This window comes from Anomaloglossus baeobatrachus, chromosome 7 (assembly GCF_048569485.1).
Source record: "Anomaloglossus baeobatrachus isolate aAnoBae1 chromosome 7, aAnoBae1.hap1, whole genome shotgun sequence".
In the NCBI taxonomy this organism is placed as follows: domain Eukaryota; kingdom Metazoa; phylum Chordata; class Amphibia; order Anura; family Aromobatidae; genus Anomaloglossus; species Anomaloglossus baeobatrachus.
Genome location: NC_134359.1, coordinates 91,613,589 through 91,639,876, shown reverse-complemented (window position 1 = coordinate 91,639,876; position 26,288 = coordinate 91,613,589). Strand labels below are relative to the sequence as shown.

Here is a 26,288-nt window from a genome sequence, read left to right as displayed (position 1 = left end):
GAGCAATGCCCCGGGGCACAGTTGGTGTTTGTGAGTGTCTATGCAGATGAAATAACAGAGGCAACTTCAAGGGTACAGTTTCAAGTTCTTTACTCACAATTCTTGTCACAGTCCTGCAGGGACCCTTGGACTGCTGGGACCACTGTCAGGGACCTCCGCCGTTTCTGGGTGATTCTGAGAGTAAAAGCCGGTACCCTTCTCTTAAGTGTCTCTGCCTTCAGCTGTCTTCCTTAGCCTTGCCTTGGTAGGTTGAACCTGGCTTGGCCTCCACAACAGCCTCCAGGCTGGGGAGTCACCTGTCGGCTGATTACCCCTGTTCTAGAGGTACTGCTGTGGGCTGTGGCCCGGGGAGTTTACAACATTCCCTGGGCCTCGGTTTTTACTGTCTGGAGATGATTTTTGCACTCCTCCGGTTTCTAGGGATCTTTACCAGGAAGCGTCTCTTTCTTTCCTTTCAGCTCCTGACTGACTTGGAGCTTTCTTTCCTTTCTCTTCTCCTCCTTGCCTGCCTCCAGCAGGCCTCCTCCTCCTTCCCCACTCTCTCTCGTTCTCCAACCGACTAAACTAGACCTTCCTCTCTTTGACTGCTCTCAGATGGCTCCTCCCACCTCCCCAGTTGCTCTGTTCTACCCTATAGGAGCAGGGATGGGTCTTACGGCCCCTCCCAGCATGCAGCATGGGAGGTTTTCTGCCTCTTTCCCTGGTCCCAGTGTGTTCCTAGCAATGGGTGTAGTGTGGATTTACCAGGGGACCGGAGTTCACTCCTTTCCTCTCCCAGAATGGGGCATCACACCACTGGATGGGGTGCAATGACCTGTGGCGATGGAAGCCTCAGGGGCGCCACACTCCCCCACAGCAAATCCCAGCACATCCTCGGGCTGAAAAACAACAGAAAATGTGGAGAAACTGTAAAAACATTTTTACACGTGTGTAGAAAGAAAAACAATAAAACATTTCTTCCCTTTATGGGAGGCACATATAAGTAAACGTTGCGAACTGCTTATAAAGAAAACTCTAAGTGTGCACTTCCAGTCCATTGCACGGTTCGGGCACATCCCCCATAATTCTGGTAGGGGGCACAACGGGTGCAACTAATTACATTTTTGGCTACTACAAGTCCAGTAGCCTGGCAGTTCGTTTCTCTCAATCGACAAAGTGGAAAACAATACCAGCCACTAAGTCCAGTGGCCTGGTTACACAGGACACTTCACACATCACATTTACCAGGGACCACATTCCAGTCTAGTGGCCCGGTACACATACACAGGGGGGTGACTTCTTCAAAAAGTACAAGGGGCAGTAAGGCAGGAAAGGGTGTCATCTTCAAAAAGAACATTAGGGCAGCACAAAAGGGACATCTTCACAAAGCATAAGGGGCAGACAGGGGCTATGTACAGTTCAGCATCTTTTCTTACTTCTTTACATGTAGGGATTCTTCTCCGGCTCCCCACCTGGCAGCAGGTAGACAGCGGTCAGCACAGTCTGCGTCTGCTGGTCTTGGCGGGCCGCGCCTGGCATGGCGGCGGCCTGTATTGGAGTCGCTGCTGTGACCGATTCTTGACGGGCCGCACCTGGCGTGGCTGCGGCGTGGGCTTGGCGGGCCGCATCTGCGGCAAGGATTAACGTCGCCGCTGCGGCGGGATCTTGCTTGTCCAAGCGGGGTATCGCTGCTGGGGCCTGTGCTGGACGGGCCGGGCTTGGCGTCGCTGCTGCGGTGTGGATGGGTGCCGCTCCGGCGGCGAAATCTTGGATGGCCGCACCTGGCGTGGCTGCGGCCTGGATCGGCGTCGCCGTGCCGGGCGTCTCTCCAGGGACCGCGGGAATGGCAGCGGGGGTTGGGGCACTCGCGCCGGCAGGGGCAGCATGGGACTCACCCAGATCTAGGCTGGAGATGCTCTGCAGCAGGATCGGCATCGGTGGCGTGGACTTTGGATGGACGTGGGCATCACCCACACGCAGGCCTTGCTGCACAGACTTCTGCAGACTCCTCATGGCCAGCACCATCTCCTTCCCCCACACGGCTGTCTCCCGTCCGCTCTGCTTCTTCATCCCATCAGCCATCCTTCCGACCTCAGCCTCCAGCTCAGCGGCGGTCACAGGCCTGATCCAGGTGAGCTCCCCCTGGCCTCCGCTTACAGGAGCCATTTTCTCTCTCTGCTGGTCTGGCATTTAGACTTGTTCTGCCAGCCGGCCAGCTTTTCTAGGCGCCATTTCTTCTTTCTCCGCCTTCCATGGCGGGCACCGCTTCGCGCTCTTTTCTTGGACAAGGGGGCGGGGCTTCTCTTCGCGCCCTTTCTTCTGGCACGCCCCCCTTCTTCCCGCGCTCAGTGGCTTCAATGGCGGCAGTTTCTCACAGTAAAACACAGGCTATTTCACGATTCTTCAGGCGCACAGTACCCAGTGTGACCGGGCACGAAATCCTGTTCGTGACGCCAAAGTTGACTCGCCCACCCCAGGGCTATGGGACACCCGGTGCCGGGCCGGACTAGTCCGGGGGACGTCAGTGGAGGCGGGGCCCGACTCCGTGGCCCTGGTGGGTGTCAGTTGTAATAGGGCTGGTGACTTGGGAGCAATTAAAGTATATGTTTGTGACGCCACCTGTGGCATGCGGCTAATAAGCCGCCGCTGCTGTATGAGGCCTCCGGGGGATGATATGGCAGCAGTGGTGGTACTACTCCCCACAGGTGGAGCAATGCCCCGGGGCACAGTTGGTGCTTGTGAGTGTCTATGCAGATTAAATAACAGAGGCAACTTCAAGGGTACAGTTTCAAGTTCTTTACTCACAATTCTTGTCACAGTCCTGCAGGGACCCTTGGACTGCTGGGACCATTGTCAGGGACCTCCGCCGTTTCTGGGTGATTCTGAGAGTAAAAGCCGGTACCCTTCTCTTAAGTGTCTCTGCCTTCAGCTGTCTTCCTTAGCCTTGCCTTGGTAGGTTGAACCTGGATTGGCCTCCACAACAGCCTCCAGGCTGGGGAGTCACCTGTCGGCTGATTATCCCTTTTCTAGAGGTACTGCTGTGGGCTGTGGCCCGGGGAGTTTACAACTTTCCCTGGGCCTCGGTTTTTACTGTCTGGAGATGATTTTTGCACTCCTCCGGTTTCTAGGGACCGTCCCCTGTTGCAGCTTGATCCCTCCACCGATGTTCTTGTGGAACAGGCCACCGCAGCTCTACAGCTACCCGTGGCCCTGGGACCCCTTCTGTTCTCTGCTTGGTGTCACCTGGACCCTCTGAGTCCCAGGATCTTCACCAGGAAGCGTCTCTTTCTTTCCTTTCAGCTCCTGACTGACTTGGAGCTATCTTTCCTTTCTTTTCTCCTCCTTGCCTGCCTCCAGCAGGCCTCCTCCTCCTTCCCCACTCTCTCTCGTTCTCCAACCGACTAAACTAGACCTTCCTCTCTTTGACTGCTCTCAGATGGCTCCTCCCACCTCCCCAGTTGCTCTGTTCTACCCTATAGGAGCAGGGATGGGTCTTACGGCCCCTCCCAGCATGCAGCATGGGAGGTTTTCTGCCACTTTCCCTGGTCCCAATGTGTTCCTAGCAATGGGTGTAGTGTGGATTTACCAGGGGACCGGAGTTCACTCCTTTCCTCTCCCAGAATGGGGCATCACACCGCTGGATGGGGTGCAATGACCTGTGGCGACGGAAGCCTCAGGGGCGCCACAGTCGCAGGGCAGGTGAGTGGATGTGAAGCTGGCGTAGCGATAATGTTCGCTACGCCAGCTATCACAAGATATCGTACCTGCGACGGGGGCGGGGACTATCGTGTGCGACATCGCAGCATCGGCTTGCGATGTCGCAACGTGCAAAGCCCGCCTTATATATCTTTCCAGCAATCTGTGCATAAACCCCACTTTCCCCACAAAGCAATGACAATACCTTTTATAATTCTCCCGCACCGTATGCTAATCAGCGCTATCTGGTCCGATGGGTGTTTCTTCTCTTGGGCCTCCTGTTTTGATGGATGCGGAAGATGTCTCCTTTCTCATCCACCCAGTGTTGCAAATTTTGAGCCTATGCAATTGATACACAGACCTACACAGGAGGGCAGAGCAAAGTGAAGGTAATTTCATGGATCACGTTAAGGAACTGGTCGTCCTTTTTTTTTAAGTAGAGGAAAGAGCTTCAGAATGGAGGATAGGTGTCAGGACAGGAGGCATCTTGAGAAAACCACCAGTTATGTTGACTGCATATGTTCCAAGAAAAGTGAAATTTTCAGTTAATAAAATGGCGATTTAAGATAAGACATCTTACCAGACCAGCATTAATATTTCAAAAATTATATTGCAAAAGAAATGGTTAAATTTAATGGTATCTTGTGACTTTCTGTAGCACTAAGTATATAATTGCTCTGAAATCTCACTTGTTCAAACAAAACCCGCTTGTAACACCTCTCTCACTCCCACAATCCTGTTCTATGCCCCCAGGATCATTCCAGAGATGAAAATATGTACACAGCAAGTTAAAAACTAGTTTCTTCAGCAAACTATTTCTGTGTCATATTATTGTATTTAACTTGTTAAAGCAACACAGTTAGCTCCTCGTGTTTATTGCTTATTGTATTTGACTGTTGTTTTAGTTTCTGTATCCTATCTACACTATTCTCATCTGACTGCACCTGGCTCTTCATGTATATAGACATCGGTAAAGTGTATATATTTTATTTTAGTATTGTACAAGAGATTCAGGAAGGTGTAAAATTGCTGCAAAACAAGAATTCTTTTTATCAATTCACAAAGTACAATGTGAATGAACCAAACAGAAATCTAAATCAAATCAATATATGCTGTGACCACCCTTCACTTTCAATCCAGCTGTTATGCGTACTAAGTCCACACATGGTACATAACGTAAAATAAGGTCTTACATATAACTACTGCACATGACTGCCCGGTTCTTGTACAGACTAGAGGTCCAAGCTGTGCAGTCCCTAAAGGCCTCTTCGCAGACTGAAACAACCCTAAGGCTGCTTTCACACCTCCGGTTTCTGCAATGCAGCACAATCCGGCACTTTGCAGGAAAATCGCAACCGGTTTTTTTTGCTGCCGGTTGCGATTTTCCTGCATAGACTTTAATTAGTGCCGCATTGTGCCGCATGGCCTTGCGTTCCATCCGGTTTTTGCCGCATGCGGCAGATTTAGCCGATGCGGCGGCCGGATGGAACGTTGCCTGGCACGTTTTTTCGTGCAGCAAAAAAAAACGCATCGCGCCGCATTCGGCCGATGCGGCGCATTTTTCAATGCATGCCTATGGCGGCCGGATGCGGCACGATGCGGCAATAACCGCATCCGGCCGCCGCATGCGTTTTTTGCCACTGCGCATGCTCAGTAGCCTGCCGCAAGCGGCAAAAACCGGACTGGCCGCAAAGGAAAAACTTATGCAAAGGATGCGGTGTTTTCACCGCATCCGTTGCACAGCTTGCACAGCCGGATTGAGCCGCAGAGCTCAAGCCGGATGTGTGAAAGTAGCCTAACTGGATGACTCAGATGAGCAATCAGACCATTTGCTTCCTAAGCGGACATTGAGGGTTCGAAGTACCTCCTTAAGAATCTGGGGGAAGGTGTAGAGTAAAATAAAGTGAACCGAAAGTTATAATCTGCCAGGAGAAACACAAGACAAACAGGCTGTAGTTCCAAGCAGGGTCCACTTTAGAAATATCACCAGGGGGAAATGGAAGCCCGAGGCCGGGGAAGCTGTAAATAGTTACAACCGCCGGGTGATAGTTCGTGGTCGTCAGGCAGGGTCAAAAACCAGGAGATGCAAAACAGGAACAGAATCGGCAGGCAAGGATGTAGTAAGGAGACAAAGCAGGGGTCAAATCCGGAACTGGCAGCAAGGTACAAAAACGACAGGCAGGAGGGTAGTCAAACACAAGCAAGGTCAGCGCACAGGAATCTCAATACAAACAGCACATGAGCCAGGAGAACAGAACTATCACTGGCAGTGATCATGTGACAGGAGAGGGAATAAGAAGGGTGTGGTGTCTTCCCATAGGCTGCAGGTGAATGTTGGCCACTTCAGCCGTGAGGCACACGCCACCTACAGTCAGCCAGTGGTACTGCAGGTTCCAGGGAAACTCAGCCTAGTGGATGAGCGAAGCCTGTGCTCCGCAGAGCCACGGGCACCGACTCCTCTCCCATCACCACCACTATCCATGGTGGGAACATGGCGTCGTCTGGCGATCGGAGCAGAAGTCGCAGGAGCGGACTCCGATGGGGACGTGACAGTAATCCCAGACAGACTCAATAGTGTTGACATCACAGCTCTGTGGGGAGCAAATCATCACTTCCAGGATACCTTGTTCTTGAACTCAGGAAATAGCTCTTAACACTAGAAGTCCCAGAGAGGGGTTAACATTTCTACCTTTGGAACCCAGAGAGGGGTTGAATCACATTCTTTTGTTTACACTCTCTTACAAGACCTTTGTTGAGGTGGATCAATTGCCCCCTGCAGATTCCTCAAGCAATGGCATTTACAAATGAAAGGATGCTAATTGGAGCCATCAGAGTTGTCAGTTTGGACTAAAGGTACCGTCACACTAAAGCTGGGTTTACACACTGCAACATCGCAAAGGACATCGCTGTAACGTCACCGGTTTTGTGACGTAACAGCGACCTCCCTAAGTCTCTGCTAAGTCGCTGGTGAGCAGTCAAACAGGCAAACCTGGCCAACAACGCAACAGCGATCCGGACCTGCAGAGCGACCTAGCTGGTTGTTGGGGACGTTGATAAGCAGCCTTTTGAAAGGGAAGTTGCTAACAAAGTCGCTGCAAAGTCTTTCACACACTGAAACTTTCCAGCGATGCTTGCTGCACAGCGGGAAACAAAGGACCTAGGAATGGTCCTGAACGATTTGTAACGATTACAACTTCACAGCAGGGGCCGGGTCGCTGATAGGTTTCACACACTGCAACATCGCAAACAACATCGCTATTGCGTCACAAAACCGGTGACGTTACAGCGATGTCGTTTGAGATGTTGCAGTGTGTAAACCCAGCTTAAGTGACGCTCCAGCAATCCCAGCAGCAACCTGACCTGACATGGATCGCTGGAGCGTCGCTACACAGGTTGCTGGTGAGCTGTCACACAGGCAGATCTCACCAGCAACCAGTGACCAGCCCCCAGCCAGCAGCGACGCATGGAAGCGATGCTGCGCTTGGTAACTAAGGTAAACATGGGGTAACCAACCAGATATTTACCTTGGTTGCCAGCGCACACCGCTTAGCGCTGGCTCCCTGCACACCTAGCCACAGTACACATCGGGTTAATTACCCGATGTGTACTCCAACTACGTGTGCAGAGAGCAGGGAGCCGGCACTGACAGCGTGAGAGCAGCGGACGCTGGTAACGAAGGTAAATATCGGGTAACCAAGGTAAGGGCTTCTTGGTTACCCAATGTTTACCATGGTTACCAGCGTCCGCAGAAGCCGGCTCCTGCTGCCTGCACATTCAGTTGTTGCTCTCTCGCTGTCACACACAGCGATGTGTGCTTCACAGCGGGAGAGCAACAACTAAAAAATGGTCCAGGACATTCAGCAACAACCAGCGACCTCACAGCAGGGGCCAGGATGTTGCTGGATGTCACACACAGCGACATCACTAGCAACATCGCCGCTACGTCACAAAAGTCGTGCCTCAGCAGTGATGTTGCTAGCGATGTTGCTTAGTGTGACGAGGCCTTAAGGGTCATTTGACCCTCTTTCAGAACTTTAGGGGGGAGCTCGCAATTTCTGGCACTTCTAGTGTTAATGACATTAGCTGTATGTTTGGGATCGTTGTTCCGCTGCCGAATACGTACATTCACTCACCTCCCTGATGGTATTGCATGATGGATAAGTATCTGCCTACATTTCGCAGCATTGAGAACAGCAAGATATTCAGTGGAGCAGATTAAAGACTAGTGATGGGCGATCCCCCCGATGTTCGGGATCAGGAGCCTCTCCTGAACGTTTTTTAAAGATCGAGTTTGGGATCGAGATAACTCGAACTTGCATCCGAACACCAAACTCAGGCTTTACAGTTATGGAATGGGGCGGGGGGGTGTAAAATAAAGAATATAGTTAATAATAAACATTGTCATTATACTTACAGGTCCCGCGACGCGTCCTGCAGACTTTATCTCCCGGCCGCTGTTATGCTATGCCCCCCCCCGGTAAACACCACTGCTTAAAGGACCTTCCATGACGTCATAGCCATGTGACCAGTCTGGTGTGAATGTTGTACAGACATTGGCTTACAGACTGGTCATATGACTATGACATCATCGGAGGTCCTGTTAACTGACCTTTGACTGTCACTGTGCGAGTGTCACATCGACATCACCCGGTATGGCCGCACACTCTCGTGACAGGAGCGGACGGCTGCATGTATTCCATGCAGCTGAGGCGCTCGTGTCCGGAGAGTGTCAGTCCGTGTGGGGTGATGCCAATGCGACACTTGCATAGTGACAGTCAAAGTTCAGTTAACAGGACCTTTGATGACGTCATAGTCATGTAACCAGTCTGTAAGCCAATATCTGTACAACATTCACACGAAACTGATCACATGGCTATGACGTCTTGGAAGGTCATTTAGGCAGTGGTGCTTACCGGGGGCCACAGCAATGATTGAATGCGGAAGCAGAAGCGGCCAGGAAACAGAGTCTGCAGGACGTGTTGTGTGACCTGTAAGTATGTTCATAACTTTTTTAATAATGTGCTTTTTTTTTCTGGACCCGAACTATAACACGAGCTTCCCAGAAAAGCTTGTGTTCAGGATCGTGTACACGATCATTATGTGTTAGGTACGAATGCCAAACTTCACAGTTCGGGATCGCTCATCACTATTGAAGTCATATGATGCTCACTTCCCCTCAAAATCAGAAGATGTCCATCTTTGTCATCAGCTCAGAACTAGCAGCAGCCAATGGGACCCAGCTACACTCATTTAGGATAATTCTTAATGACATTGGGTGTATATTTAGGATTGTTTTTCTGATACAGAATAAATTTTAAGCACAGACATGGACATGTTAATGTTAGGCAGATCATCAAAAAGTGGAAACAAGATTTTTAAAACATATCGATATATTCAGTGTTAGGTATTAGCTTCATGCTTAGAAATACATCCCCTTAAGGCCGCTTTACACGCAACGACATCGCTAATGAGATATCATTGGGGGTCATGGAATTCGTGACGCACATCTGGCCTCGTTGGTGACGTTATTGCGTGTGAAACGCACGAACGACCGTTAACGATCAAAATTACAACCGCCGGGTGATAGGGTAGACTAAATTACAGCATAGGAAACACATGTTCGCAGAAAGGCAATGAACACACAAAGTGTCCACACAAAGACAAAGTGTTCAGAACAAGGACAGCAACTGAAACTGAGTGTGAGCTCAGCGGAGAGGCAAACAGACCACAGCACAGGAGCCCGCCGAATCAAATCTGAGGCATGACATTGACATTAAAGCCTTAGTTCTCCTAGATACGCTTGCACAGTTTTTGAAGGGACATAGCAGGGAGGTTGCTCTAAACATTTTGGAGAACTAACCGCACTAACTTATGTGGATGTAGGATTATGCAAATCCTTTGGGCTCTTCATGTAATTGTAATGCCTGATAGGAGCCACAGACTCAGACTGGCTGTAAGGGGAATCTAGTGAAAAGCCGCTCACAAAGCAGGACCCCAAGAACTCTGCAACCCTTTAACCCCTGTACAGGGATTTGGAATTACACAGAGCCTCAGAGATCGCTACCTGTGGTAGACTGTAGTCCGTGGTGGTCAGGCAGGGTCAAAATCCAGGAGATGCAAAACAGGAACAGAATCGGCAGGCAAGGGCGTAGTAAGGAGACAAAGCAGGGGTCAAATCCGGAACTGGCAGCAAGGTACAAAAACGACAGGCAGGAGGGTAGTCAAACACAAGCAAGGTCAGCGCACAGGAATCACAATACAATACAAACAGCACATGAGCCAGGAGAACAGAACTATCACTGGCAGTGATCATGTGACAGGAGAGGGAATAAGAAGGGTGTGGTGTCTTCCCATAGGCTGCAGGTGAATGTTGGCCACTTCAGCCGGGAGACACGCACGCCACCTACAGTCAGCCAGTGGTACTGCAGGTTCCAGGGAAACTCAGCCTAGTGGATGAGCGGAGCCTGTGCTCCGCAGATCCACGGGCACCGACTCCTCTCCCATCACTACCACTATCCATGGTGGGAACATGGCGTCGTCTGGCGATCGGAGCAGAAGTCGCAGGAGTGGACTCCGGTGGGGACGTGACACTGTGCTCCGCAGAACCACAGGCACCGACTCCTCTCCCATCACCAGCACAATCCATGGTGGGAACATGGCGTCATCTGGCGATCAGAGCAGAAGTCGCAGGACTTCTGCTCCGTCGCAAGATTTTCAAAACATATCGATATATTCAGTGTTAGGTATTAGCTTCATGCTTAGAAATACATCCCCTAAAGGCCGCTTTACACGCAACGACATCGCTAATGAGATGTCATTGGGGGTCATGGAATTCGTGACGCACATCCGGCCTCGTTAGTGACGTCGTTGCGTGTGAAACGCACGAACGACCGTTAACGATCAAAATTACTTACCTAATCGTTGATCGTTGACGCGCCGTTCCTTTCCCGATTATCGTTGCTGTTGCAGGATGCAGGTTGTTCGTCGTTCCTGCGGCAGCACACATCGCTACGTGGGACACCGCAGTAACGAGGAGCATCACCTTACCTGCGCCCGCCCGCAATGAGGAAGGAAGAGGTGGGCGGAATGTTCGGGACTCTCATCTCCGCCCGTCCACTTCTATTGGGCGGCCACTTAGTGACGCCGCTGTGACACCGAACGAACCGCCCCCTTAGAAAGGAGGCGGTTTGCCGGCAACAGCGACGTCGCTAGGCAGGTAAGTATGTGTGACGGGGACTAACGATATTGTCCAGCTACTATTGTGTCAAAGACAAAAACGAGACTCATAGCTGGAAGAGATTCACTTTCCAATCGTGAAATGAAAGGTACGGCCATTTTTCCAAAGTGCTCCAAAAACCATTTTTCAACACTAATGCCAGGCTGTATGTTGCTTTTGCTAAAGTGAAAAGCATGTGTGGCCTGTATTTCTCTTAATTCAATACACAATTAATCTTGACCAAATCCCTATCTCCATTTTCTGAAATGCATCCTCAACATGCAAGAATCTTCTACCATGCTTCATTGTTGCTGAAGACACTACTTTTTGTATCTCTCTTCATGCCCTCAGCAAAAATTCTGCATTCTCAGAGTTAATTAAACTTTTGACTCATCAGTCCAGAGCACCTGCTACCATTATTCTGCACTCCAGTTCCTATGTGAATGTTCATAGTTGAGCACCTTGGCCTTGTTCCATGTCAATTGTATGGCTTTATGGCCCAATTCTTCCATATAGACTACTTTGGGCAGTATTCTCTGAACAGTAAATGGGAATAAGGTGGTCCAACTGGCTGCTGCTAGTTCTGAGCTGATGACACATGATTTTGAAGTGTAGTGAACATGATGTGTCTTTCTGCTCCACTAAATTTCCTTTGCTGACTACTGTCATCAATGTTAACCATTTCTTGCTATTCTCAATGCTAAGAAATACAAGTAGATACTTATCAATCATGCAGTACCATTAGGGGGGCATCTCTTTGGCTCCAAATTTATTCTGCGTCAGGACAATGACCCCAACTATACAGCCAATGTCATTAAGAATGAGTTTCAGTATCAAGAAGAACGAAGTAACTACTGCAACCTCCTGCTCTGTGACCTTCCTTCCAACACTCTTGCACCCCTCCATTCTATCCTAAACTCTGCGACCTGATTAATCCAACTCTCCCCTCACTATTCCCCGACCTCTCCTCTCTGCCAATCCCTTCACTGACTTCCCACTGCCCAAAGGCTCTAGTTCAAAACACTAACCATGACATACACAGCCATCCACAACCTGTCTCCTCCCTACATCTGTGACCTAGTCTCCCGATACCTACCTGCACAAAACCTCAGTTCCTCATAAGATCTCCTTTTCTCCTCCCCGTTTATCTCCTCTTCCCACAATCGCATACAAGATTTCTCCCGTGCATCCCCCATACTCTGGAATGCTCTACCCCAGCATCTCAGACTATCACCTACCATGGAAAGCTTCAAAAGGAACCTGAAGACCCACCTCTTCTGACAAGTCTACAATCTACAATAATTCTCAGACCAGTACACCACTCTGCAACCAGCTCTGCCCTCACCTACTGTACCCTCATCCATCCCCTATGGACTGAGCCATCGCGTGCAGGGTCCTCTCTCCTCCTGTACCAGTCTGTTTTTGTACTTGTTTTATGTATATTCTTTTCACTTGTAAAGCGCCATGGAATAAATGGAGCTATAATAATAAATAATAATAATATCGTGCCCACAGAGCTCTGATCTCATCATCATTGAGTCTTTCTGGGATTACATGAAGAGACCAAAGGATTTGCACAATCCTACATATACAGATCTGCGGTTAGTTCTCCAAGATGTTTTGAACAACTTCCCTGTTGACTTCCTTCAAAAACTGTGTGCAAGTGACAAGTGTTCCTGTGTCGCCCCCGCGTCAGCAGCCGGGCTGCTCGGATCTGGATCCGCGATGGCTTGAGGGGCGTCGGACCCGGGGGTCGGGGTCATGCGGCCACTCAAATAAGAAGGGGGTATTTACAGGGGATTGTGTCTTTAAAGTTCGTGATGCCACCCGTGGTGTGTGGTAAGGTGGAGTACCACCGCTGCAGTTGGGAGTACCCGGCGGCGTTGGAGTGTGCAGCTGGGTGTTTAACTCCTCCACGGGTAGGGGGAATGCCCCGGGACTCGGTGATGGTGAGGGGGACGTGCCATTGGGGATGTAAGGGTCACTTGTGTACTCACTCAGTCCATAAAGCTGACACCGACAACTTGGTAAACCAAAGTATTGGACACCGCTGCCGCTAAGGGGAGCACGTTTGGGTCCCGTTCCCGCTGGTGTTGCCTGCTGATCTGTGACTTTTCCCTTGTCACCTTGTTCTCTTGCTAGTTGGCCCCTTTAGCTTGAAACTAGTCGGGTCCCACTCCCCAGTATGGCTAACCGAGGGAGCTTGCTCTCAGGGTTCACACCTGGGATTTCCTGGACCGTTTTAGTGGAAAGTGCAATCCCCCTCGTTGCGCTATTACCCTGATATGGAGCTGGTGGAGAACGGATCTTGAAGGCTCCGTTCTCGTCGAGTCAATTATCAGGTTGCCTGAAGCTACTCCCTGACCTAGGGTCCACATACCCCGTCGTTTCCTGGTCCCAGCCCGGTGATGGTACAAGGCCGCCGGCTTTCCTCCTCGACAGTTCCGTGCCCCTTGTCACGATCCCCTGCGACCGGGCGTCCAGCTCCTACTAGGCCTAGGAAACCGTCAGCTACCTAGTTACTTCCGAGGAGCCCAGCTCCTGACCTCCTCTCACTTCCTCACACTGACTGCGACTCTCTCTCTCTGACTCCTGACACTCCTGACCTCCCCCTAACCAACCCCCCAAGTGGGTGACCCTATTCCACTCAGGCCATCCACTGGTGTGTCTGGTGGGTGTGGTGCAGAGTGTTCCTAGGATTTTAATTAGCTGCTGTTGGCAACACCATTGGTTGGGGACCCATAACCAAGGAGGAGATGGATATTGCACAGAAGGGCAGATTGCACAATACCCTGTGACGACTTGATAGGCCAGGGCATCACATACCTAGAAAAACTGATACTGCTTTTAAGTCAAAAGAATAGTTACACCAAATATTGATTCGATTTAGATTTCTCTTTTGTTAATTCACTTTGCTTTTTTGTTAATTGATAAATATAAAGCCATAACACTTCTTTTATGAAAGCATTATCTAAACATTTTGCACAATTCTGTATGTGTTTCATATTTCACATTTCCAATTCATAGTAAACAAAAGTCATAAATGCCAATTCTGACATTTAATGACTGCACATTAGTGATGAGCGAGTATGCTTGTTACTACTCGGTACTCGCACGAGTATCAATGTACTCGGGCTACTCGGCGGGGAACGAGTAATCTCGCGATACTCGTGCTGTACTCGTGGTCTTCATGTTGGCGCTCTTTTTACAGCCATCCCTTATGCAGGGATTGGCTGGCAAACCACTGCAATGCCACAGCCCTGTTGTGGAATTGCAGTGATTGGCCAGCCCGCACAGCGTGACCGTGCCTTTAGCCCGACACTTCCCCGCTCGGCTACGGCCCCTCCCGCACTCCACTCCGCGTGTATGACTCGCCCACCCCAGGGCTGTGGGACACCCGGTGCCGGGCCGGACTAGTCCGGTGGTAGTCAGTGGTGGCTGGGCCCGGCTCCGTGGCCCTGGTGGGTGTCAGTTGAATATGTGGCTGATGAGTTGAAGTTAATGTTCGTGACGCCACCTGTGGTATGCGGCTATTAAGCCGCCGCTGCTATGGGAGAACTCCGGGGTGATGTTATGGCAGCTATGATGTTACTGCTCCCCACAGGTGGAGCGATGCCCCGGGATACAGTTGGTGCCCGTGGAAGTCTATGGTGTTGTGTGGCTAACACGGTGCAGGGCCGACAGGCGAGGAAAGAACCAGGCACAAACAACAGTCTCTTTACCTTCTCCTCTTTTACTCTGGGAACAGTCCAGTCCTGGGAGACCGTTACAGGTGGTGATGGGGATCCGGTCGGCCTGGAAGTACTTGGGATGATCTTTCTGGCCAGCTGAGTATGAGGCCTACTCCTGTACTTTGCTTTGTGATGATAGGACCCTGCTTCTCTGAATCCAGCAATGGCCCTCTTTGCTGCTGGGACCGATGGCATGTCCCTTCTTTCTGTAGGTGGCTGCGCAGACCCTCTCTCTGGTGCTTCTCCGCTGGAGTCCACACCGGGCCCTGATGCTGCAGCTGTACCTTGGATGTTTCTGGGCCAGGGGCTTGCAGCTCTCCTGCCCTTCGGACTCGGCTACCAGGGGCGGATTTTATACCCTGGCAACCACAGACTCCGATGTCTGAGTCTCTCTGCTGCCTCTCAGCTATTCCTGCTTCTCTGGGCCAAGCTGCTCCAGCTCTAGGCCCCAGATTCACAGGACAGCTCACTCTGCGTCTGTTCACTTCCACTACTCCCTACAGACTGGCTGCACTTCCTCCCTCTGGTCAGGTAGAGGAAGGCTCCCTGGAATTCCAGGTTCAGAGCTCCCCCTGCTGGCCGGAGGGAGAACTGTGTTGGGTGTTAAACCTGCTGGCCAATGGATCTCCCAATTACCTCCAGGCTCAGCATTAACCCTTTGGGAGGGCAATGCTGCTGTGGCGACCAGGTCCTAGGGCGCCACACTCCCCCTTAGTTAAATTCAGTACTCCCGGACTGTGGAAACAAAACATAACATGTCATACATTTCATCCCAATATGGGAGGCACATTATTTTTAACGTTACAACTTCAAACAGTACTATAAGAGTCCAGTGTGGCTCCCTGCCGGGTGTCCATTACACTGCTCCATGGGGGACCCGCCGCGATCAAACCCCCAACGTAGGCTCTGGGCGTGCGTCAGAGCATTGATGACCCCACTCTATGCACGCCGGACGGGTTTTTCTTCAGGGGTGTTGAGCACACTGGTGCTAACTATAAACAATTTAGGTGTTGGCCACCCATAGTCCAGTGGCCCAATTGTCCAGTTTCGCAATCACAAAAAAAAACATTTTGTACACGACATTACAGACTTTTCACATAACTATTTACATTCTAATAAATACTCTTTCTTTATATAGTTGATTCCCTATACCTTAGAGGGGGTTGTCCCCGAGTGCTGCGTTGAGACCTGCGTAGCTCTGGTGTTTGTCCCTGACTACTTAGTGTGTCTCCTATCTCAGCACTACCGGTAGGCCTAACCCCAATAGGTATGCATGATGATTGCCTATGTGGTCTAGGAGTCGCCAAGGGTATGACAGGTTCACCACTGACAGGGGGTTGATCCTCCTGTTCCACTGCTGGCGTGTCACCGCATGTCGGGGCGGACGGTTCTTTGGGTGGATCCGGAACCTGTTCTGTTTCTGGCTCGACCAACTGTGGGAACGTCAGGACCGGTACCACTACGGCACCATTTATGCGGGTCCAAGTCTTGGGGAATTTGCCGAGGATCGTTTGTATCATCTCTTCCCCTTCTTCTCGAACTTCCTCCACTTCCCTTTGAACTTTGCATCGCTCAGGGCACGTCTTCAGGCGGTCTCTGGATATTGCTTGACAAGTCTTGCCTTCGTCCTTGCTTATGAGGCACACCTTACTGTTGTCAAAGTTGGAGGGGATAATGGTGTAGGGCTCGTTCTCCCACTGATCATCCAATTTATGCGTCCTCCGCTTCTTCTTGAGGACTTGTTCTCCAGGTGCTAAGGGAGTTGCTGGGGCCGTTTGATTGTACTGCTGCTCTTGTCTTGTTCTGGCTTGAGACAGGCTCCTCTCTACGCATTCCTGGACCTTACGGTACTGCTGCTGCCGTTCTGTATCCCAATCCTCTATTTCTTGAACCGCCTCAGGCGACACAGTCCCCATCTCAAAGTCTACAGGCAACCTGCCAGGTCTGGCTCGCATCAGGTAAGCGGGGCTGCAGTTGGTCGAATTTACTGGGATATGGTTGTACAGGTCGACCAGATCTGGCAGCTTCTCTGGCCATTGGTTCCTTTCTTCCAGAGGTAGAGTCTTCAGCATATCAATAACCACATGGTTCATTTTCTCGCACAGTCCATTGGTTTGGGGGTGGTACGGTGTTGTTCTGATTTTCTTACAACCGTACATGTTACAAAACTCTTGGAACACCTCCGCCTCGAACGCAGGACCTTGATCGGTCAGTACCCTTTCCGGATAACCGTGAGGCCGGCAAAAGGATGCCTGGAACGCTTTAGCTGCTGTTCTGGCTGTCTGGTCCTTCACAGGCACTACTACCAGGAAACGAGAGTAATGGTCCACAATTGTGAGGGCGTACACATAGCCTGACCGGCTTGGTGTTAACTTCACGTGGTCCAGGGCCACCAACTCCAGGGGCTGCTTCGTAACAATTGGCTGTAGGGGAGACCTTTGGCTGGCATCATCCTTCCGCCTCAGGTTACACGGGCCACAGTCTCGGCACCACTTCTCGATCACCTTTCTCATGTGCACCCAATAGAACCGATCACGGAGTAGGGCCTCCAACTTCTTCCACCCAAAGTGGCCTGCGTTATCATGATAAGCTGCTAGGACCATTGGAGCATCCCTCTGCGGAACCACGATCTGCCAGACAAGTTCATTTGTTCGCCAGTTGACGTGTCTCTTGCAGAGCTTGCCTTGGTAGGTGAACAGTCGTCCCCTCTCTTTCCACAACTGCTGGGCTTCTTCTGGAGCATCTGGACCAAGATGAGTCTCAGCTTGTGCTAGCTTTTCTTTGACCAATCGCACCGCCGGGTCACCGTTCTGTGTCTCTTCCCAATTATGGTGGAGTAATGGGTTAACCGGGACCTCGTGTTGGCTCGAGCGCTTCACTCCCACAGCATGCTCACACTGGGAAACGCCCTGATGATGGAAAGCCGGTAACTCTATCTCTTCGAGTTCATCCAGGTCTTCTCCAGATTCGGGTAAGTGAGGCATTCTGGACAGCGCATCAGCATTGTTATTCTTCTTGCCAGCCCGGTACTTGATGGTAAAGTCAAAGTTAGACAGCCGGGCCATCCATCGCTGTTCCAACGCCCCTAACTTGGCTGTTGCCAGGTGTGTCAACGGATTGTTGTCCGTGAAGATGGTGAACTTGGCCGACGCCAGATAGTGTTTGAAGCGTTCAGTCACTGCCCAAACAATAGCGAGGAACTCCAGCTTGAAGGAACTGTAATTTTCTGGATTCCTTTCTGTGGGCCGAAGCTTCCTACTGGCGTACGCTATCACCTTCTCCCTGCCTCCCTGCACCTGGGACAAAACGGCTCCCAGGCCCACGTTGCTGGCGTCTGTATACAGTACAAACGGCTGGCTATAGTCAGGGTAGGCCAGAATTTCTTCTCCCGTGAGAGCCCCTTTCAGCTGGACAAAGGAGGTTTCTAGTTGGCTGCTCCATTCAAATGGAGGGCTCTGCTTCTTAGCCTGCTTTGGCTGGCCCACCAGGAGATCTTGAAGGGGCGCTGCTATCTTGGTGAAACCATCAATGAACCTTCGGTAGTAGCCCACCAGCCCAAGGAACTGCCGCACCTCCTTTACCGTGGTGGGTCTTGGCCAGTCCTTGATTACGGTGACTTTCTCCGGATCTGGTGCCACACCTTCTGCGCTGACCACATGACCCAGGTACTGTACCTTTGGCTTCAAGAGGTGACATTTGGACGGCTTGATCTTCAGGCCATATTTTGACAAAGACTCGAACACTTCTGCTAAGTGCTTCAGGTGGTCTTCATAAGTCTTGGAGTAGACTATGACGTCATCCAGGTACAACAGCACGGTTTCGAAGTTGTGGTGGCCCAAGCAGCACTCCATCAACCGTTGGAATGTCCCTGGGGCGTTGCAGAGCCCGAATGGCATGCAGTTGAACTCGCAGAGGCCCATCGGCGTCGTGAATGCAGTCTTCTCCTTGTCCGCCTCTGCCACGGGAACCTGCCAATACCCACTGGTGAGATCCAAGGTGGAGAAATAGTTAGCTGACTTTAAGGCTGTTAGTGACTCCTCTATTCTGGGTAGGGGATAAGCATCTTTATGTGTAATGCGGTTAATTTGCCTGTAATCTACACACATTCTCATTGTACCATCCTTTTTCTTTACGAGCACTAGTGGAGCTGCCCAGGGGCTACAACTATCTCTGATAACCCCAGCCTCCTTCATTTCCCGTAACATTTCTTTGGCACGCTGATACTGTGCGGGGGGGTACAGGGCGGTATCTCTCTTTAACGGGAGGATGATCACCCGTGGGGATTTGATGTTTAACCCCTTTCACCTGCCCAAAATCTAGGGGGTGTTTGCTGAAGACCCGCTCGTACTCCTGTACCACCCGGTAAACCCCATTCTTTTGGTGTGAGGGGGTGGAGTCGGTGCCCACATGTAAGTTTTGGCACCAGTCTTCCAGCTGCCCCTTGGAGCCCTTGTCTTCCGCCTGGTCGGACGGGATCAAGGGTTCCACTGCTTTGATGGTGTTGTTGCTGACAGTGTACAGTTTTGCTACAGTGGCGTACCGGGGCAATTTGGCTTCCTCCTCCCCACAATTCAGGACACGGATGGGCACTCTCCCCTTGCGGACGTCTGCTACCCCTCTGGCTATCAGGACTCCAGGCCTACTGTCTGAATACACCGGTTCTACCAAGGCATGGTAATCCTGACCCTTGAGGCCTATTGCTGCCCGACACCATATCAACATTTCACTTCTTGGGGGTATTGCAATGGGTAGGGGGTCACTTACCCTCACACTGCCAATTTCTCCTCCGGCCAGCTCCACCTGCTGCCTCCTCATCAGGGCTCTGATCTCCCTCTGTAGGGCACGCTGCTGCCCGGAGCTGGCAGTTTCAGACGCCTGCTGCAACAAAATTATCACTTCGGCAATACAATTTTCTATCACATTTGTACCAATGGTTACCAGCGGGTCAGATTCTTTGCGATCAATATCTACAATTATCATCCCCTGACATGGCAATTCCACCCGCCCCACTTTAATGGTTACTTCTTTATACCCAATTTGAGGTAAGGGCTGACCATTACTGGCCACAATTGTTAAATCATCATCTGGGCCATGGTCAATGTCTGAATCAGCCCAATATCTTTTGTACAGTTTATAGGGGATGGTCGTTACCTGGGACCCAGTATCCAGGAGGGCATTCAAAGGGATCCCATCCAGCACAATAGGAAGGACCGGTCGTCCTCCCACATACTTGCTGCGGCTGGGGGTTGAGCCGGGCTTCCTTACACCTGGGGGTCGGCTCCTGGCCCCAGGCTCGGCCCATTTAAAGGACAGTATCGTGCAATGTGGCCCGCCTGGCTGCAGCGGCGGCAAATCGGTTGTCCCGTTGAATCATACCGGTCTGTGTCTCTGCCTCGGGTCGGCGGAACCCTCCTCTGTCGCATCCATGGGACGTCATCTGGGCTGGAGGCCAACTCGATTTTTACAGGCGATGGGGTCACTTGTAGGGACTGCACTATCTTGGCAAGGGCAGCTACAGTCTTGGTCAGCTCCTGGAACTGCTGTCTGAGCTCTGCAGTGGGATCCTTATCCAGGGACTGCGCCTCAGCCCCTGCAGTGGCTCGTGTTGCAGGCACCACCCCGGGGTACGTGATAGCAAGAGGCCGGAGGGGTACTGGGTCATTCGGTGTAGATTCTCTCAGTACCCGGATGGCCTGGTCCTTAAACTTTGCAAAGTCCAGAGCAGGGTTCTGCAGGACCATGATACGCAGCTGGGTCCTGTGGGCATCTGACAGGAGCCCCTCTATGAACTGCTCAGTTAGGAGTTTGTGTTCTTCACGTACACTCTCTGGGTCCACTTGTTTAACCGCTTTCAGGGCCTCCTGCAGGTTTAAGGCATAGTCCCTTATGCTGTCGGTGGGCCGCTGCTTGCACCCAAAGAATCTCATCTTTATCTCTGCTGCGGTGCGGGTGTCAAAAGTACTCTTTAGCTTGGCCAGTATCTGGGTTACTGTCCCTTTATCTGTATCAGGCCAGGACTTCACTTCACGCTGGGCTGCGCCGGCTAGCTGTCCCATTAATATGCCCACCTTCTGGCTCTCAGTCAGCGGATACACCCGGAATAAGCTGTGCAGGCTTTCTCTGAAGTCGCTCAAGGTATGGGACTCCCCGGAGTACTGCGGCAGCCATTCTGCGCCCGGTATGTACGGCATGGTGATCGGCATTACCGGCGCTACAGCGGGGGATGGGGCGACGGCGACAGGGATCGCTTCGGCGGGCGCTGCGGCGTCTCGGGCTATGGCAGCCACCTGCCCTCCCTCTGCGTCGGACATCTTCCTCCCCCTTAGTGAACCTTACCAGGCTCCGTTCACTTTTCAAATTTCCTTCCGGGTCGCGCGGGGTTAACAGCGCTCTGCTCTGATGGCGCGCTCCCTTCGCGCTCTTTGTCAGGCACGCCCCCCTTCTTCCTGCGCTCAGTGAGGATAATGGCGGCGGCAGCTTTCAAACAGTGAAACACGCAGTAATACAGTCTTTAAAGCGCAATTATTCAGGCGCACAGTACCCGGTGGAACCGGGCACGAAATCCTGTTCGTGACGCCAAAATTGACTCGCCCACCCCAGGGCTGTGGGACACCCGGTGCCGGGCCGGACTAGTCCGGTGGTAGTCAGTGGTGGCTGGGCCCGGCTCCGTGGCCCTGGTGGGTGAAAGTTGAATATGTGGCTGATGAGTTGAAGTTAATGTTCGTGACGCCACCTGTGGTATGCGGCTATTAAGCCGCCGCTGCTATGGGAGAACTCCGGGGTGATGTTATGGCAGCTATGATGTTACTGCTCCCCACAGGTGGAGCGATGCCCCGGGATACAGTTGGTGCCCGTGGAAGTCTATGGTGTTGTGTGGCTAACACGGTGCAGGGCCGACAGGCGAGGAAAGAACCAGGCACAAACAACAGTCTCTTTACCTTCTCCTCTTTTACTCTGGGAACAGTCCAGTCCTGGGAGACCGTTACAGGTGGTGATGGGGATCCGGTCGGCCTGGAAGTACTTGGGATGATCTTTCTGGCCAGCTGAGTATGAGGCCTACTCCTGTACTTTGCTTTGTGATGATAGGACCCTGCTTCTCTGAATCCAGCAATGGCCCTCTTTGCTGCTGGGACCGATGGCACGTCCCTTCTTTCTGTAGGTGGCTGCGCAGACCCTCTCTCTGGTGCTTCTCCGCTGGAGTCCACACCGGGCCCTGATGCTGCAGCTGTACCTTGGATGTTTCTGGGCCAGGGGCTTGCAGCTCTCCTGCCCTTCGGACTCGGCTACCAGGGGCGGATTTTATACCCTGGCAACCACAGACTCCGATGTCTGAGTCTCTCTGCTGCCTCTCAGCTATTCCTGCTTCTCTGGGCCAAGCTGCTCCAGCTCTAGGCCCCAGATTCACAGGACAGCTCACTCTGCGTCTGTTCACTTCCACTACTCCCTACAGACTGGCTGCACTTCCTCCCTCTGGTCAGGTAGAGGAAGGCTCCCTGGAATTCCAGGTTCAGAGCTCCCCCTGCTGGCCGGAGGGAGAACTGTGTTGGGTGTTAAACCTGCTGGCCAATGGATCTCCCAATTACCTCCAGGCTCAGCATTAACCCTTTGGGAGGGCAATGCTGCTGTGGCGACCAGGTCCTAGGGCGCCACATGTATATATATATATGCACGCTTACACACACACGCACGTTTTTTTTTAATTTACAGTTTTATGGTTTCTACATGCTGCCGGGGGTCATTTCAGAATAATACTCGGGTCTCCCATAGGATAACATTGGGCTCGGTGCTCGGGCCGAGTACACGAGTATTTTGAGATGCTCGGCCCGAGCCTCGAGCTCCCGAGCATTTTAGTACTCGCTCATCACTACTGCACATGCTTCCATCAGCCCTGTAGACCATATTCCATGTTAAGAACATCTGGTATGACTGTGGGGAGTCACTAAAAACCAAAGGCAGCAGAATCCCTGGTATACGGCAAAGTAATTAACCTGGGCCTTTGTAGAAGTGATTGCTACTAGGTCAGGATCTGTTCTCTGTTGCAGATCCCGGCTGTTTCTCTAATGTTGCACACTGTGAATGAAAACTCAGCAAGCAGACATCCACATTGAGAGAAATCTGTCTGCCGTGACAGATTGTCTATAAACCCTTATGTCTCCACTATGAGTCATGAAACTTATGCACAGAATTATTTTGACAGATTAACAAATTTCTTTTTTCTTGTGACTCTTACTAACGTGACTAAGAATTGTATCATTCAAGTCTTCATTGCTTCACACCAGCGCGGTCTGAAAGAATATTTACTTATGCTTTTTTTATAATCGCAAAGTCTTTCATACATCAGAACTATCACCTTAATGGTGTATAATTTGTAGGGAATGTTTACTATGTGATTAATGACTTAGAACAAAAACTTTTCCCCCAACTTGTGACTTTTTACCATTCTGTAAAACAATGAGAGCCCCCAGGCTACGCAGCTGCAGAGGGGCCTGTAAATACGAGCGCTGACTGCACATACTGTCATAGGAATTTCACTGTGCAACGGAGATTTTTGAAATACAGTATAAACCTTATATGACACCAGAACCAGAGGAGGCAAATAGATGCGGTGAAGAAGCGTCCATCTATGTCAGGGTTCCCCAACTCCAGTCCTCGAGGGCCGCCAACAGTGCATGTTTTCAGGATTTCCTTAGCATTGCATGGGTGTTTGGAATCATCACCTGTGCAGGTGATTAAATTATCACCTGTGCAATACTAAGGAAATCCTGAAAACATGCACTGTTGGCGGCCCTTGATGACTGGAATTGGGGACTGTCACAAACCACCGGGGGGTCACTCAGAAATCCCCCGCGCTGGCTACCAGTACGTCACAATCGGGGGGTAACAAGTGGGGGTCACCCCTCCTTTATACCTCCCGACCGACAGACAGAGCACGTGACGCGCTCTCTAGCGCCCCTCTTATAGTCAGGCCAATTATGGAATTGCCCGACAATAAGCAAGGAGGCCGCTATACTACTTATGCCGATTATTGAAGGGTCCCCGGTGAGAGTAAGGTATATATTCCCCCGACCTCCGCGGGCGGAATATATAAAACCTCCCTGAATCTCACTGGCCTCCCCACAATAATCCTTGGCACAACTCGCTGCCACCAACCGCTTCACGGTAACTATTAGCCGAACACACAGACGTGGGATTCAAGATCGAGATAACAGAACAGCCCAAGATTAATTATATAATTTAATCAGCCTAAAGCACACTAGAAACTACAATATATACAATAGGGAATCTACAGAATATACATATGTCAGAGTACAGTTACAATCAAAGCATGGGTTACAAACAGGCATACACAGTTCCAGCAGTTACCTTGTTGCGTCTGGCCACAGGGGGGCGCTGTAGACCAGGTTTCCAGGAACTCCCTCACAGGTCTTTCCCAACCAGGCCCCCGAGCAGAAGAACGCTGGAAAATGGCCGAAGTAGGGTTATCAACCTGGGCAGATCCAGGTCCCCTCCTACCTTAGTGACCTCACAGGGAAGCACTGCCACTCCCCCTGCATGGATCAGAATTATCCAGCAAAGGGGATATTGGCCATAACTTTGCCTGGGAGCGTCGTAGGCAGACGCCAATGCTCTCATTGTGACAGTTATGAATTTAGCTACAGAACGAGGGGACTCATGACCTGTCTGCCAGTTCCCCATTGGCTGATATCACGCCTGGGGCATTTCCCAATGTCCTGCCCCCATAAAAAGGGGGTGCCGGCATCGTCCACATGCGGAGACACCATTTTTATGGTTGCCATATTTATCGGAAATATGGCTTGCGAGATATGAACCATTTTTTACTGGAGTCGTTCTGTCTGGCTATTTCCATAGCCTTGCTAACTAGCTAGCAGCTCCTACTACAGGGTGACGGCAGGGAGTCATCCTGTGTCCATTGTTCCCACACCACCTCATTTCCATATCACAGGACATGGCCATGGGATTTGTTGCTAAACCAGTTGTGTGAAGGAAAGGGGGGGTGACACCAGGAGAGGGCTTCCTGACATACTTGAATATCATGATTTATCGTCATATCTCCGGATTTACCTCACACCTCCCCCCTTTTGAGGGCGCTAGGGGGCAGCACACTCCGGTGTTCCCCCGTGCGCCCGTCCGCGACCTCTCCTTGTCGGGACAGCCCGTCTGCGTTACCGTGGTCACGGCCCCTTTTGTGGCGAATGGTGAAGTTGTATTGCTGGAGCGCAAGGCTCCATCGCAACAATCGCCCATTCGTCCCAGAGACGGTGTGCAACCAGCTGAGGGGATTGTGGTCCGTCTCCGCGATGAAGTGGCGCCCGTATAGATAGGGTTGCAGACGCTGCAGGGCCCACACTATGGCCAGGCACTCCTTCTCCATCGTGGAATAGGCAACTTCCCTTGGTAACAGCTTCCTGCTCAGGTACAAGACTGGGTGCTCTTGGCTCGCAGAGTCCACCTGGCTGAGCACCGCACCGAGGCCGAAGTCACTGGCGTCGGTCTGTACTACAAACGGCCGCGTGAAGTCGGCTGCCTGTAGCACGGGCGGGCTGGACAGGGCGTCCTTTAGGGCCCGGAAGGCTGTCTCGCAGTCCATTGTCCAATCGACTGCAGAGGGCAGCTTCTTCTTGGTGAGGTCCGTCAAGGGCTTTGCCAGGCTACTATAGCATGGAACAAACCTCCTATAGTACCCAGCGGTCCCCAAGAAGGACATCACCTGCTTCTTGGTCCTGGGGGTGGGCCAGGATGCGATGGCTTCCACTTTCTCAGGCTCGGGCTTCAGTGTTCTCCCACCTACCCGGTGACCGAGGTACTGGACCTCGCTCATGGCCAGCTGACACTTTCCCGGCTTGATGGTCAAACCTGCCCGGTGGATCCGCCTGAGCACCTGTGCTAGATGCTCTAGGTGGTCCTCCCAGGTGGGACTGAAGACGGCAATGTCATCCAGGTACGCGGCCGCGTACCCTTCAAGTCCCTTGAGCAGGGTGTTGACCATCCGCTGGAAAGTGGCAGGGGCATTCCTCATCCCGAATGGCATCACCGTGGACTCGTACAGTCCAAATGGGGTAATAAAGGCAGAGCGTTCCCTGGCCTTGCGAGTCAGGGGGATCTGCCAATATCCCCGGCTCAGATCCATGATGGTCAGGTACTGAGCCCCGGCCAACTGATCGAGCAGGTCATCGATGCGTGGCATTGGGTACGCATCGGCGACCGTGACCGCATTGAGCCCCCTGTAGTCCACGCAGAACCGAGTGGTTCGGTCCTTCTTAGGGACGAGGACTACAGGCGAGGCCCAAGCGCTGTTGGATGCCTGGATCACCCCCAGCTTCAGCATCTCGTCAATCTCCTGGCGCATGTGTTGCTGCACCTCCAGGGAGACCCGATATGCTGAACGCCGGATCGGGGGATGATCCCCAGTGTCCACGTGATGGACAGCCAAGTCAGTCCTTCCGGGCTGGTTGGTAAACAACCCCCGGAAGGGGAGGAGGGTGGCCCACAGCTGGGACCGTTGGTCTTCCAAGAGCTGGTGGCCAACCTCCACATCCTCAATGGATCCGCCTGCCCTAACCTGGGCTAGCATATCCAAGAGGGTTTCCGCTTCTCCCTCCTCGGGCAGGTTGCACACGGGGAGCGCACATGCCTCCCACTCATGA

The 26,288-nt window shown here is 51.8% G+C and overlaps 1 long non-coding RNA gene across 1 annotated transcript in view; it reads right to left on the bottom strand.

Moving 5' to 3' along the window:
• Positions 1–24,277, bottom strand: part of LOC142245924 (uncharacterized) — a 37,604-nt gene extending 13,327 nt beyond the window's left edge. Inside the window, exons 1-2 of the long non-coding RNA XR_012724817.1 lie at positions 23,986–24,277; positions 3,881–4,036 (exon numbers count right to left, since the gene is read on the bottom strand). This is a non-coding gene — a long non-coding RNA (uncharacterized LOC142245924). The remainder of the gene's footprint in view (positions 1–3,880; positions 4,037–23,985) is intronic.
• Positions 24,278–26,288: the final 2,011 nt, after the last annotated feature.